The sequence below is a fragment of the Ptychodera flava genome, chromosome 13 (genome assembly GCF_041260155.1).
Source record: "Ptychodera flava strain L36383 chromosome 13, AS_Pfla_20210202, whole genome shotgun sequence".
NCBI lineage: Eukaryota > Metazoa > Hemichordata > Enteropneusta > Ptychoderidae > Ptychodera > Ptychodera flava.
Window position 1 is genome coordinate 22,714,793 of NC_091940.1, and position 15,293 is coordinate 22,730,085.

The window sequence follows — 15,293 nt, forward strand, 5'->3', positions numbered from 1 at the left end:
TCACTTATCAACAATAACAATGGTCATTTATGTTCACACTGGTATGTTGCTAAATACAGCATTGGGCCGGGTGTTCCATGTAGTGATAGAATAACAAACAAATGCTGATACACAGAGATGAACATTGAACAAATGCTAAAAATTACAGCAAATATTCAGCATCATCAGGTTGGGTTTACCTTGTAGCTTGTAAAGCAGTGTAAAGTTGCATGATAAAGAAGTGTTAATTTGTGCAAATGTATGCAAATCACCCGATTTCTTGGCTTCTTTTGCCTCCCAATTTCAAAATTTCCGAAGAATATAACTCCACTCCGACTGGGTCAAATTTTCTGAAATTTCACATTATGTTTTTTAAATGCTATATAACAAAACGACTATCTATTGGTTTTGTTTGGCAATAAAGCTCTTACATTTTTAAAAAGAGGCATTTTGAATAAGAGGCATTTTAATTTTGCTGATCATGATTTTAATCAATTATTAGAGTGTCAGTCTTTAAACCCCTACAATTTTAAAATGAGGATGGATAATGCCAAATAAAATAGTCGTTTTATTCTACATATACTCTCCTTTCAAGTGAAATATTACATTTCAGAAAATACTGTCGTTTTTGACTTAAATTAATTTTTATCATTAATACCAAAATTGAGGTTTTTTACCCCAAATATACACCCACTTCATCTTTTGAGTAACTACTGCTACCATACTAAACTTTAGAGTCTCTGCTTTTTGAAAATATATAGTATGAGGGGGTTTTCTTGTCATCTTTGATGAGAAATATTGCTTTGAAAAAACTGTGTTGGCAACATGCAGCTCCACCTTAATTCAAAACAAAACGACTTGCTACTCTGCCACTTCTTAAAGTAACATGGTCACGGTTCTCTGGGATTTCGTCAGTTCAGTGTCTGTGTCACTATTATATTCAGAACCAACACCATCATCATCACCCTCAATGACTCCATTGACAGAGATTTCCAATTCAGAGTCACTGCTATCTGACTCTGACTCATCTGTGACATAAGTTGTTACATCTTTCCCTGACAGTTTTCTTAAATTGAATGAAGGTTGTGCATGTATATGTGCGGTTATAATTTGAACTTTTTCAGCTTTCAATTTTTTTTGTTTTGGTAATTTATGTTTATCAAGGTATTTATCTAATTCTTTTACGTTTAAATTTTGAAGGTTCCCACTCAAGAGCAACTTTAACCAGTCATAGTCCTCGTATTTTTATCCTCTCTTCTTTTCTGCTCCTTTTTCTATGTTTCATTCTCATCAATTTTACCCTTTCTAAATTTTTTAAATGTTCTACATAACTTTTTACAGTGCTTACATCTACTATAAACTTTTTTGAAAATAAATTTATGGCCGTCTCATCTTCAAGTTGCTTTCAGCGAATAGTTTTTTAATGTTGAAATAAAAATATTATGTATTACTGTCAAAAATATATGGTGAAAAATTTACAAAAGGGTTGATTTTCCAATAATCCTGTATGTGCATCCAGAAGATCATGTGGCTCTGCATCAATGCTATGGTGTCGATTGTTGAAATATTGTGTACACAAGAAATTTGCTGTAGTCCAAGAAGTGATCTCAGTGTGTATGAGGCTAGGAGAAATATGGATAGGCTTACACATTGTGTATTGATGCTAATACTTTTGTGTCCCATTCATTCTGATATGTATAATCAAAGATTTCTCAGTGGCGGCTGGCAGAAAAGGCAAAAAACAAATTAACATGTATTGTTTCATGTCATCTGAAAACATGCGCATCATGACTATTTTAAGATTAAAGTTTGTTAAAAAAATTGAAATATGAATGCTCTGTCAATTTTGAAAAATACTGCTGACAAAATGTGAACTTTGACTTACACAGGGTTATCTGCATTTTAATATGAACATTGCATTGTTAATGGAATGAGCAGAATAACATGTGAATTCATGTTTTTGATAAGGTGTTTTGTTAAAGAAATGATCTAAAATATTCCTCAGCATTGTTGCTTTCCGTGGCAGCTACTTGGTTTTATGACAACCAAATTAGAAAAAAAGAGAAAATTAAAAACAAGTTGGCTTTCACCAATTTTAATTCCTAATGTTTAAAACTTTCACCGTGAGTCTGCATTCAGCATCATCAAATGAAAATGTATGCTGAACTTGTGCATGTACATGTACATCTTACTTTCCAGAAATATCTGGATATCTGCAAATGATGTACAATTAAACTTCTAGATATATATCACTTTGCCAATTATCTGCTCCTCTGATTTCCTGTTCACCATTTCTAACTGACATCTTTGCTTGTCTTTGTGTGCATCATATGTATCAGTGAGACATAACGAAAAACGTATTCATATTTAGTAATTAACTTTTCTTCAGAAATTTACAACCAGATATGTTTATTGCTACCCTTTCCAAAAGTGTGCCACTTGCAGTCCCTGCAAATCATTCTTTTTATAGTCACATAACCCTGAAATGATTTGTTATATCATCGATTAAATGTCCACTACAGTTCCTGTAACTTGTTAGACTGGATATGTCTATAGTGTATAAGCATGCATGTATATATTAGGGGGGGCATGGAAAAAAAACACGAAAGATGAGGGGGGCCATAGATTTTTTCTATAATTTACTAGGGGGGCCGTGGAAAAAAATCACCCAGAAAATAGAAAATCCTCCACCCTCCCCCTGGAAGTAAATTCTGAATCGTCCCTTACCGCTTGTTTTACGAGAGGCCCTGAGAGGAACGGTCAAAGTACCAATCAGCGCGTGTAGGCTTTACAGTGTAGAGAGGTGTTTGAAATTTTATTATTGATTAAAATTACCTGTTGATTGTCGAAAACAGGGAACTAGGAAATTCTCATCTTCACTGTTGTACTGACCCAGCCCATAGCAATGTTATCTGGACACCTTTCGAAAGTGAATGAAGAAAACATATTGAAGACAGCGTTATCATACGTTTCTATGAAATGAATCGTTGGCATTTGTTCCGTTCACCTGCCGGTAATAACTCCGTGAATTTTGTGAGGGGACGCGGAGGAGGGCAACCCCAGGAAGCCCAGGTACGCTTTGGGAATCAGAGCGAAATGTGTACACAGGGGCAGGCAACATAATATATGGTCTGTTTCAAAATGGGTGACGTTCACAAGCGGTTTCTCAGCTGGTGTATTATGTATCTTGGGCGAGGAAAGGAGGGGCGGGCCAATCTTCAACGTCATTTGATCTCGAAGGACTTGGATTTTTAATCTTTTTGGCCAGCTAGTGACTTTAGAAATGAGCCCAGCGTTAAGAGTTTTACGAGATCTCGAGATGTTAAGAGTTTTACGAGATCTCGAGATTTTGCCAAATCGCATGGGGGAGAGGGCTGCGGCGAGCTTCGTACGGTGGGAATTTTTCCTAGTTTGGAGACAGGAACGACGTTTGACTTAACAGCAGGGTAGTTGCGAACAGCTTTTACTTCCCCTCTAAAGTTTGATTTGCTTGAATCAAGAGACTTCAGAAAGTATGACCTTTTAAATTTTGAAAGACTACTGTAAACAATTTCTTGAATTCAGCGGGTTGGCCACTTGTGTTTTTATGCCCACATACAATATAAATGACGAAATTCCCGGCACAAAAAATGAAAAAATGAAAAATTGATGTCAACGTGCCTAAACTAAAACTTGGCGATATTTTTTCCTTCGACACTGTGACACTGTATACGTAAAATCAAAATAAGATGAGCCAAAATCTTCTCCCTCGTCCTGTTTTACTTATTTTTTTATTTTCAGTGACATCAACGTAGTCTGTCCGCGACTTCCCGATCTGCTCTGGCTTTTCCATTGTCTTTGAAGTCTGCTACTTTTTGGGGGTCTAAATAGTTAAAACATCCTTATGTTGATTAAATGTTCTTGATGCAAGATGGACGTTTGTTCACAGTTGACATCTATTAGTAATGTGCGCGTTCCCCACCTTCTCAAGTTTTGAGTAATTTGCTTGTAAGATGTACTTCGAATTCAACGGGACTTTGATTAAATCTACCTTCACACTTTTAGACAACTGTAAATAAAAATGTACGACACCCCAATTAACCTGCGATTGTGTGAGCCCATCTAATCACCTTGTGAGAGGGCTGCACCTCAGCTCAGACAGCTTTCATTTCTATGATCAATCGTTGGTGGCGCTATTTTAATTCCTTTCTATCATTCAAGACAGCACTATGATCGCGTCTTTTTGAAAGTCTCCGTGACAGAGAAGCGAAGTTATTTATATATTTGCTTCTTCTGAGTGACGTCATACGTCATTATTTATCTTATTAATTCAAATATTTATTTATTTATTTATTGTTTTATTGTTTTATTTATTCGTAAATTGCCATTGAAATGTCATGAATTTGTTGTTTACACCCTCACTGTACACTTTGAACTTTATACATCCTATAATACTTGACATCCTTGGGCAAATACTCGATTCGTTGACGAAAAATTCAGAATGTACGCGGACATAGTTCGTGGAAGACGCCGCAGACTGTTGACACATCTATATCTCCTGGATTCATGTACCATGGCGAAGGGTTTAACTTCTCAAGCAAGAAACAATTCTTTGGGCATTGAACGCGATTTGTAAAAATGGGAAATGTATGAAAATTTAATATAAAATTAATTAAAGTTAAATTTATTTTTAGATAATTAATGCGTTCAATTAACTTTTAAGATAACTGAAAGATATGTGGAATTCTTGCACAGAACCTTCCATATTTGTAAACTCCGAAAAAATTCTAATACGAGACTTTCGAAAACATAGATTATCCTCCTCCTGTCACCTTCTTCCAAGATGTAATACCCAATCCTATCTGCATCTCGCCATCGCTTCAAGTTTCACTTGGTCGTTCGCACGGTTTGTCTTAATAATCACACGAACATAGATTTCGGATGAGCGTTTTCTTGTTGAGATTGGACTGGAAACTTTGAGTCTCCCCTCAGCCGCCATGGGTCCCCTGCCGTACAAATAATCAAAATCGGACATTTGGCGGTGTCACACTGGAATTCGGTCCTGTCAAAAGAGGGACTCGGAGGTTAGAGCTTGGCGAAACTTTGTAAGTTGAATGCTAATTTTGTGTTTACGTGTTGGAGCACCTAAGTTTAACTCTGGCCTCAGCTGACAGCCTCTCATAGCTAGAACCGGTTTATTGTTCAAGCATGGTGTGTTGTCCTTGAGCAGTTACACTAAAGTATGGGTTTGTAACCATTGGTGTTAGTATGTTGTCGAAATACAATTGATATCCGTACGGAATATAACGAACAAATAGCCTTTGTTTTACACCCATTCGTATCAGTCGTTTCCAGTCTCAATGATAACTAACGTGATGTGGTTTGGTTTGTGAAGGTAGCGCTACCTACACAGGTGGAAGCAGGCAAAATGAAAGGAATTCGCGCCTGTAGTGTTGCTTAATATATTACACACGCCATACCGTGGCAGCAATTGCCATAATCTGAAAATCCAACTCGTGTCTCCTGTAAATGATTTAACAAGTTTGTGGTTCAAACAAAGTAAAACACTGATGCCCGCGAGTGGCCGATCATTTTGGCCTCGCTGGTCCGAGTCTAAGACAGTCCTTCAAATATGTAAGGGGCACTGATAGGGTCGGATAGACGCGTGTGGGGACTGCAGAGCCACGCAGCAACTCTTCAGAGATGAACGGGCGAGACTTAATATCAGCAATGTGCTTTTGGATTTTTAGACTCAGACAACAGGTGGTTTTTGTCTAAGGTTCACAAAGATAGCCTACATATCTTTGTTTAAAGGCATATTACATCAAAGTCCTTGTACTAGAATCCACTCTGTCACGGTCGACCAATTTAAGTACGCATAATCTAGGAAAAATCTAGGAAAAAAATTTAGGAAAGTCTCCACCTCGGGTACTGAGCATGCCCACAATCACTGGCATCTGATATGATGGAATATGGGCCTCTTAAATAAACCCCGGTTGCGTTTTCGATAACAGAACCTTGAATTCTCCACAAGAACACCATAATACATTTTACCGTATACCACTGTAATTTTCACCCAGAAAGGTGTATTTCTTCTAAGGAGGTAATAGCTGCAAGGTTTGATAATCTTTACTTTGCTTTTGTTCTTTACAATACACTATTTTTACTTGCCGCCCTGAAATATGTTGACAGAGAAAAATATAAGTCTTACCAAGTCAACACTTTGTTTGTTTCACTGTTGAGAAATGAATTGCAGTTCGGACCAGAATTTAGTTATCGACAATAACATCAGTCATCACCCACATATACATATTTTCAACGAGTTGAACACAAAGAACTTCGACGTGATTTTGAACAGTAATTTACAAATTAAACAGAACAAAAATAAGCTTACTTGGAAAATACATACATAAGTCACAGTTATTGGAGTTTTAAATCCATACAAAACAAAACTATGCAAAAATTAGGTGGAGGAGATTAGATATGGGAACACAAGTGACATCCAGCGATGCATTGAGGAATAGACTCTCTCACGCTCCCTCATTGGATATGCAATATTGCCCTCCCAGCTCGGAGAGTTTGAGCGCCTTTCCCAGACTGACCGTTGAGGGCACATCCCAAAAACAGATAAAGCGAACTTGAAGAGGAATGGACGGTTTGAGAACCCATGTAGACCGAGGAGGCCGTTGTTCTATCATATGTTGCTACCCTGCCGGGCAACAAACATTTGAAATGTAAATATTTTAATGTGCGAAATAAATCCGATGTATATGATATCGAGAACATTCATTATTGAAGGACCGATTATCTCTCCGTGCCGTAGTTCAGCTCCCGAGGTCAAGGAAAGTAAATTTGGGCGCTGAAATATTGTGAACTGAGGCATAAACACGGCTCTTCTTTCGCTTATTTATTTACTTCTCTCACGCTAAACTGCCATTACCAAGAAAACGTGTGCACAGCATCGTTTATGAAATTTTGAAGCGGTTTTGCGATGAATCGGTTTTGTTGGCTCGATGTCTGTCTGTCGTCCGAGTTAACGACCGACACTTCTGTCGGATCCGTCAGCCTTAATGTTACATTAATAACCATTAGGAATCGGTCACAATAACATGCTCATTTATTTGAACGGTGGCGCTCCCGAATCATGCTAAAATATTCAAATATTTCATTCTGGGCCACTCTGAAGAGGGCTAAGGATGTAATTTGTACCGGTGAGGGAGGATTGGTATGTTATGTTTCCGTCCATCAACCCCTTGCTGCCTCTCCGTGATGGGACCAGACTCTGAAGCGTCTGTGATAAAAACACTGGTGTACTATCTGGTCGTGCCATGAAGGTCACCCACGATCAAAGTAGGTCATGCTGAAAGCAGTGTATCCTACGATACAGAACATTTCAACACGAAAAGAGTGAAACTGGGAAAAGGAAGTGAAAGAGATTTTGAAAGACACAGAGAAAAGAAACGAAAAGACAAATAGAGTTGGCGAGTAATTAAACACAGATTGGTTAATTATTAAATAACTAACAAATGAAACAATATACAAACGTGGACATAGGGCTACATAGGACGCGTCCGTGTTGGCCGTCTTCAAGGATTGCCAACGTAATTTAGGATGCATTTTTCAAGTTGTCTACTGTCACTCCACTAGTCTGTTAACACCCTCACATAGCGAAGAAGTGATATACTGTATTCTACGTAGACATATTTGTCAAATTTACTACGAAGAGAATAAGTTGATGCCAACTCATCACAGACTTTTTTATTCGATTTTTTTTATCGAATTAATAATTTTAAGTCTTGTCATGATTCGTGTATATCTTTGTCGTTTTTAGCCATCTTTTAGGTTTGAATGAACACATTAATTGCCGAGACACGTTTAGTCCGTGTTGTTACCAATTGCCCAGGGTTTTTGTTAGGCAGAGCTGGAAGAAGGATAAATGTTGTGGGGAACATTTTTGTTAGTCGACACAAGACGTTTTGTCCATGCGGACCAATGGTTAGCGAAGAATGGCGGCCATGGTTATATTAGAAAGAAGTAGATGGTTAATTCGCTCGGCCTTACGTCTCAAATAGCTAGTAGCTGTAAGCTTTGATTATTTTTTCCCACTGTTTTTGTTTTCTAAGTCAATTGCAAGTTCTTGTTCTACTCCCTAAGGTATGTTGAAACACCCACTGTTTAGCTTGCCAACACAACATCTATACGTGTAGAACGAATTAAATTCTTGTTGTCCGGACCAGAATTCACTTGTGAGCAATAACAATAACAATGCAATCTACACATGCGCAGGCTGAGTTGACAAGCTGAATACTTGGTATCTCAACATGATTTTTTGTAGTAGAACGAGAACCTTTATTTGGCACTAACACAAAAATAGTGAAAAAAAATCACCAAAAGTTACAGCTACTGTCCCTTTAATACAACACATTGCGCTGTTACAATCATCTCCGCTCAGCAACATAGCGGCAAAGATGATTCCCCCCTTCTCAGTACAGCAAATATGAATGCGTTTTTCAACGTACGGAAAAGAGCAATAACGCGCAAAATGGTTTCTATTATCATGCTACTGGAATGTCTACGTTTTTCCAATGTGTTTCATATTACGTTTGTGTAGTGCAGATGTATTGATAAAATCACCAATTTATAGTAAAACGAAAACACCACATCAATACGATGTTTAAAGCTTTAAATCAGTGATTTTTATGTAACTTTTGAGGATTTTTGTTCTCTCTGTAAAAAACGGTTTCTTGTTCCACTACATCAATGTCAAAACGAACAGTGTCCATTTTGTCAGAGCCTGCACCTGTTCAATATCCCATAATATTGTCAACAACTGAATTTTAGTCCGGATAAGAACTCATTCGGAAAAGAACGTACAATTCATGGCACCAGCAATTTTAATACTTTGTCAACATATCTAGGGGAAGAAGAAAAAGAATAAATACCTGTTTCATATAACAAATACGAATGAAAAATATTATAAGAAAAATAACTACCGCTATTGTCCATTAAAAATGTATATACTTTAATGGGTTTAATACTTCCAGCACGTGTCTTGTGGTTTGCATTCTCGCATCTCGGATTCAAGGTCACCTTTCAAATTAATTGTACAGTTTCGTGTTCCCGATGCCCCTCACATGGATTATCCACATACGTACACATCTGGAGCTAATAAACCGGACACTCTTCCGCCCCAGCAGCTGGCTACCGATTGCCCGCCCAGTAGGAATCGGGGGATTATGGAATCGTTAGAACAACACTACCTGAATCCCATCTGTTCAAACCGACGGTATGTGCTCATAATACACCAATGTGTGACTTTCCGGACCAAGGGGGTATCCTAATAAGCAAGTGGCTGAAAGACAATGAAAATATTACGGGGCCTGACAGTTTCCTTTTCATCAAAATTTATTTCTTGTTTAACCCACAAGTGGCCGGCCATTTGTGGTGACATATTTTCTACCGGCCTAAAGTGCATGCCGTGATATAGCCAGTAGAACCGGTAAAGACATAGACCAGGCGCTGATACTGATGATAGAGGAACCGTGATTGTACTAATCTTTGCATCCGTATCCGGTCCCTTTCCATCATCATACTCTGCTGCCTTCCTCTCTTACCCATACATCAGGTTACTTTTGTAAGAGTTTGGAAGTCGTGAAAACGTGTAATCGGTCAATCGAAGGGTCCCACGACAGGTAGACTTAGTTCAAGTCGGAGAATTTCTAAAAAATAAAATCATTTGTACTAGTTTCTCTTGTGTCTCTCCTGTTTCCTGCAAACCTATTTGGAATTTGGCAGCCCAAGCCAGGTTTTGGTAGCAATTGATCGCGTTATTGAGTCTGCGCAGTAACGAGTTCGTTTCTGCCAGATTCCGGGAGAAACTCCCCTGTATAGCGTTCACCCCACTCATCGCGTGCACCCCACTCACGCGTTTCAAATGAAAAAAAAACACAAATCATCGAGTTAACCCCACTCAAAAATTCACAAATCAGAGACTTGAACCAAGTCTACACGACAGGTTCTGCACGGACAGTAAGTAACACAAGGCAACCAGTAGTGTCGCTGGCAAACTGCGCCGTCACCCCTCTACACACCGGTTGGGTTGCAAGGCTGTGGCAGTATACACACAAGGGATGTTCGGAATGCGAAGTCGGCAATTCAAGTTTACATATAGAATGTAAATGCCCTCAGGTGGCTGATGTAAATATACTACATGATTCCTGTTTAAAGTCCCACATGTATAAAAAAATACCCGGCACATTCCATTGCGTAAAATAACCGTGTTGTGGTTAACACTCAGTTGAATGTGCAATTATAGTATAATCATCCACCCACTCACCAACCAACCAACCAACCAACCGACCTATCTATTAATCTATCAATCTATCTACTTTCTATGTATTTTTGTATCTATGTCTATTCTTTTGTTTATTTGCAAGTCAGTCGGTCCGCAGGGTGGTCGATCAAGAATTTATGGCACGGTTTCAACCGTTACGGTACCTAAAAACCCGGACTGCTTTGGGTACCGAAACGGCAGAATGAATTTTAGGCCCCTGCCTAGCTGGCTTTCTTCATGTAGCTGATGTTGGCCTCATGTTTCCGTAGATACGAATGGACAAACATTCAAACACACACTCATAGATAGATAGATAGATAGATAGATAGATAGATAGATAGATAGATAGATAGATAGATAGATAGATAGATAGATAGATAGATAGATAGATAGATAGATAGATAGATAGATAGATAGATGGATGGATGGATGGATGGATGGATGGATAGACAGACAGACAGACAAATCGACAATAGATAGATAGATAGAGAGATAGATAGACAGATACATAGATAGATTGATAGTTGTTTAGATTGATAGACAGACAATAACAGATATATATATATATATAGATATATAGATGGATAGATAGATAGACAGACAGACAGATAGATGGATGGATATATATATGCATACATACAAACATACATTACAGAGATGAGAAGAGAGAGAGAGAGAGAGAGAGAGAGAGAGAGAGAGAGAGAGAGAGAGAGAGAGAGAGAGAGAGAGAGAGAGAGAGAGAGAGAGAGAGAGAGAGAGAGAGAGAGAGAGAGAGAGAGAGAGAGAGAGAGAGAGAGAGAGAAATGTCAGTAGACCTGTATAACTTCCAGTTTCGGTAGGAAGTTTTTAGGATTGTTTATTTTCCGACTGTGCACCACATGTATTTATACACATATGGTTCCTGGTCAATACGACGCAGGAAACAGGACCTGATGCCTGTGGTTTCCCATTAATCCAAGGACGCATGCCCAACCAACTGGTGCCCGGCTGTTGGTCCGAAGAAACGAGCTCGGAGGCGATGAAAATTGAGAGATATTAAATTGTTTGATTTCAGGACACAATCGGTTATCTGTACTTTTCTTTCTTTTAATTCTTAAAATTGCCAATGAATAACTAAAATTACCGTTTCTGCCAGTAGAATGTGAGAATCAAAGTTGGGAAATTCTGAATAATTATAGAAATCAGATTCCAGACTTTATCTTGGTGTTTAAAGCAACCGCCTATAGCTACAAAATATTTGAAATATGCTCCAGCAGAATGACTGATCGACTTAGCAGTACGAACACCTTGAATGAGAAGATACCGTTGACATATAACCATTTTCCTCAGAAGCTCAGTAACAAACGAAAATATCACAGACAAATGAAACAACGAAGATTTTTTCAAACGATTTCCATAGTTCAATGCTGGTGTACATTTTCTCTATATTCTAAGCTGTGACGTAAGGATTAATATACATTAAAATTGGCGAGTTTGTCTTTATCCGGACCAATGTTTTACCTGTTCACCTCAGCTACATTTTGGTTTTAACCCAGCTGTTTTTTTATGCAGCAAGTTAGACCTTAAGGTAAAAGAGCGATGGTAATATGGGTGAAGATCTTGATCCCGAGAGACATGTGAAGAACAACGGTAGCGCTGAAGACAAGAGGCAAACTCCGCTCCAGCTTTGCGAATATTTGAATTAAAGCTCCATAAGCAAGTACAGCTTTGACGTAGTTTTGTTTTTAAAGAAACACACGTACTTATTCTTCTCCAGAAACCATGTCGCAATGTCCGGCATCTTCGTTCTGTTTGTAAAATATGGCTCCTTTTTGAACGTCAAACATTATGTCACAATGCCTTGTGTCAACGTGTCAAACACAGCCTACGTATACGAGTAATGCCCTATGTTATTTTAACAACAAGAATTCAAGTCCGGACTAGGCTTATTTGTCAACAAACACGGTTCATATTGTACACAGTGCATCTAGGCACATACCATGCATTTCAGCATACAGTAGGGGGAAGAAGACGAGGAAAATATGATTTTTGTCCTGTATTAACCAAAAAACAAGGGAAATATTGTAAAAAGTTATTGCTTTTGTTCCTGGCGTAACTTATTTGCTTTAATTATCGCATTGTCTGTAATCAATACTTAATCTTTATGATTTCATAAAAATCGATACTCTTGGCCGATATTGTTGCGTATTTTCTTTGTTTGTCCACAGTCCGTGCGTGGAGGGACTGTGGTTTATAGGAGCTTGTACCAACGTACCGACGGTTTCTATATGACCTATGACCTCAATTTTCTGCCCAATTAGCCACGCTTGATTAATTAGCCTCTGTTATCTCTGCCCTAAACGTCGTATTTGTTTATTCAAGTTGGATTGTTAGTTAACGTTTAGTTTATTGTGTTGGTATGTCAGTCCGGTGTTTATAAATATTGAAAGCGCGTCCTCCTGGTAACCAAGATATTGACTTGTAATTCAAAACCTATCAGCGTGTGTTTTGCGATAAAAGATACACACACGACACTGGGGCGAGGGCTGGAGATCCCCCGCCTATATTAAACATGTGGTTTTGTAGTTACATGGCGGCCTTCTGTAGAAAGAAGAAGGAGAGATGATCCCCTTTCCGAATTTTGCGTGTCTTGTCAGAGCGCCAGTGTATGGATGATTTCAAAAGGACACCAGATGGAACGTTTGATAACAGTTCAATATTTTGTTTTTAAAACCCTACATTTTCATCTTGTTCTTTCCCCTGAAGTATGTAGAAATACAAAATACTGGCCCCATGAACGCACATAACACCGTGCACAATATGTGATCTTATTCAACTTTGGCAGGTAAATTTTTTTTCCAGACTAAAACTTACTTATCAACGATGAAAATGGACACTACACGCCTAAAGGTTGTGTTCACAAGCTGAACAATTCGCGTCTCGACAGAATTTGTGAAATAGAGCGAGACACCAGATTTTTAAGAATAACTGTTTAAAAATCACGGGAACGACTGTGCCAGAAGTTACAAGTATACGTCCATACGCCCAACTGTAATATCCTGACACCGTCTGAGCAAACGCTTTTGGATCAACACATTTAAAAGTAGGCCACCGCCACTCGTGGATTTATAAGCAGGGAACTGGAGGCAGGGAATTCTCGAAATCGCTAGAAAGCGCCTCTTCAGTGTGGAATGCAAAGAATGAACAATTCCGTATGTTTTAGTTTATACAAAATTGACTGGAAGGAAAAACAAACAAATCTGTGCATATTTTTCATGAAAACTGACTAACGGAGAATGACTGATATAACTTTATGTTCTGGAAGATGGACACGGTTAAACCATCATTATTTTCAGGAGTCTCTGAAACTTCGTGATTCAGACAACCGCTCAAAAGTGACCTATAGTGAGAATAGTGCCTTGTGTACTTCCCGCCGAGCATCAAATGGACGTAACTTTGTTCTATTTCTATAATTAGAAGACTCCTCCTCTCTCTCTCTCTCTCTCTCTCTCTCTCTCTCTCTCTCTCTCTCTCTCTCTCTCTCTATATATATATCTGGTAATGTTATAGAGACAGTCACATAAAGTCCCAAGTACAACGCAAGACCATGTACATAAGTGTAATCACAACACACCACACTGACAGGCATCGTCCGTCAATGCCACAGTGCATTGGCGTGCCGTTTATGTTAGCCTATCATCGTCAACCAAGCCAAAGTTCAGCAAGCATGGGGGGAAATATTATCGGAGTCTCGGGTAGAAATCACCTGTTGTATGGATCAGCCGTACGTTCATCCCTCTCTCGGGGGGCGTGAACATGCAAGTATGCCGGGGTTAAGTCGCTGCTCTGAAAAAAACACGGCATGTGATTTGTGTTTCAATTGTAAACTACGAAGAGATATTAGACAAATCAACAGGCGTGTTTCACGATGGAATGTGGCGTGGTACGGGCCGCCACAGCTCTTTCATTTCACCACACCATTCATGGTTACTCGGGCCTAAATACAGCAGTGCGCTCTCGCAAAATGCGAAAGAAAGCACAAGGGGGCAGTCCGCAGGAGCACAGTTATTGATGACGTCACTAGCTTTTTACTAGAGACCGGTAGTTTCCGGAACTTGTTCATACCTATTTATATAAAATTACATTATTCAGAGACATTGTCCACAATTCATTATTTGTGTCACAAACAGGGTCTGATTTGCTAATTTGTAACGGATACGGACATGGCCGATCTTTTTGTTACAGGAAAACGATATTTATAAATATTGTGAGAGAGCAATGTGGACAAATGCTCAAATAACATACTTCTCCCGTGACTCAGGCAATCTCCATCATATACGAATCTATGATCGGCACCATGATCTTACACAAGTTATCAGAAAATAAAACATGTAGAATCGTTTTTACTGAAAGTAATAATGATGGCTTCCCCGTCCACAATCATGTTCACAGCCTAAAAAAATGCTTCTTTTATCATCCATATAGCTATTTATTATTTTTTTCCCGGCGAAACCCGCGATGCTTTCACTTTATCTGTGCTTTCTTATTTACAGGCAAAGGGGTGATGATGTCAGCGACCCTCGCTCTCGGTATGTCAGTGACGTCACAGAAATGACGTCGGGCCATTGAGAGTTGAAAATGATTCATAAACGTCGCTTCTACAGTCATGATACCGATTTAGTTTTCAACTCTGTTGACATTCGGATGGCTTGGGTCAAATTGCCATGTCGCGATCCTCCGATTGAAAGCCGCGCACGCGCACTGTCCGACCCCAAAAAATACCCCCCGAAAACGATTGATATGGATAGTCACGTGAGCAGAAGAGCCGACTGTTGATGTCCTTATGACAGCTGACTAACACTATAAACATTTTGTTGTGACGGCGACACACCAGGATGGATATACCACGCTAAGTATAATAAGTGTCCAGGAATTTGAACGGAATACCATACAATAATGACCGACTTAAGAGACAAACGTGTGCTCAATAAGACGAAAAACAAGAAGCCATCACTGTGTAAAT